This window comes from Sardina pilchardus, chromosome 14 (assembly GCF_963854185.1).
Source record: "Sardina pilchardus chromosome 14, fSarPil1.1, whole genome shotgun sequence".
Classification (NCBI taxonomy): Eukaryota; Metazoa; Chordata; class Actinopteri; order Clupeiformes; family Clupeidae; genus Sardina; species Sardina pilchardus.
In genome coordinates, this window is record NC_085007.1 from 34,024,194 (window position 1) to 34,024,942 (window position 749).

Consider the following 749-nt stretch of genomic DNA (forward strand, 5'->3'; position numbering starts at 1 on the left):
TTGAGAAGCTACAAACACATAATGATGCTATTTCCCCACTATGCTTAGCTATGGATGTGGCATTAAATAGTCTTGTTTTTAGAGAACTGAGAACTGCCATATTCTCAATAAATGAGCCAAAAGAAGGAAAATGTTCTGTCTCTTTACCAGAAAGACTGTCTAAGAGCAAATGTATTTTTAAGTAGCGTACTGGGGAAATGTCTAAAAGGGGGCAGAAGGGAAACATTTCGTCATTTTAGCATGCAAAGGTAGTCCACTGGGTGACAAAGAGCCTAGTGGGACGACAGAAAAACAACTGATCTCTTCTTTCTCTCTCCTATTCAAAGGATATGCATGCTATAAGCAAAATGAATTGAACGTTTAATGAAAGGCAACACCTTTGTAATAAAATACCCACATGCATGCAGAATAAACAGATAACATTTTATCCAGGTAGCTGAAAGACAAATCAAACTTCAATATTTATATATAGGTAACTTAATGAGCATGTATATATAGCTGCACTTCAGACTGATTAAGTCAGATAAAAGACAGATATTAATGGCAAAGATTTAGACTGCTGCCTGGTACTACTTCTTTCTCCTTAAGCCAATCTGATATTTCTACATTAACAGCTTCAAATTTGAGCACCATGTTTTAGGTCTGAATCAGATTTTCCTTTAGTCATCATTTGATATCAGGGCATCTGTGTTGTGACCTAACATTACAGCCATCTGTTTTCCATCACAGGTTTCTGCATCTATAATATT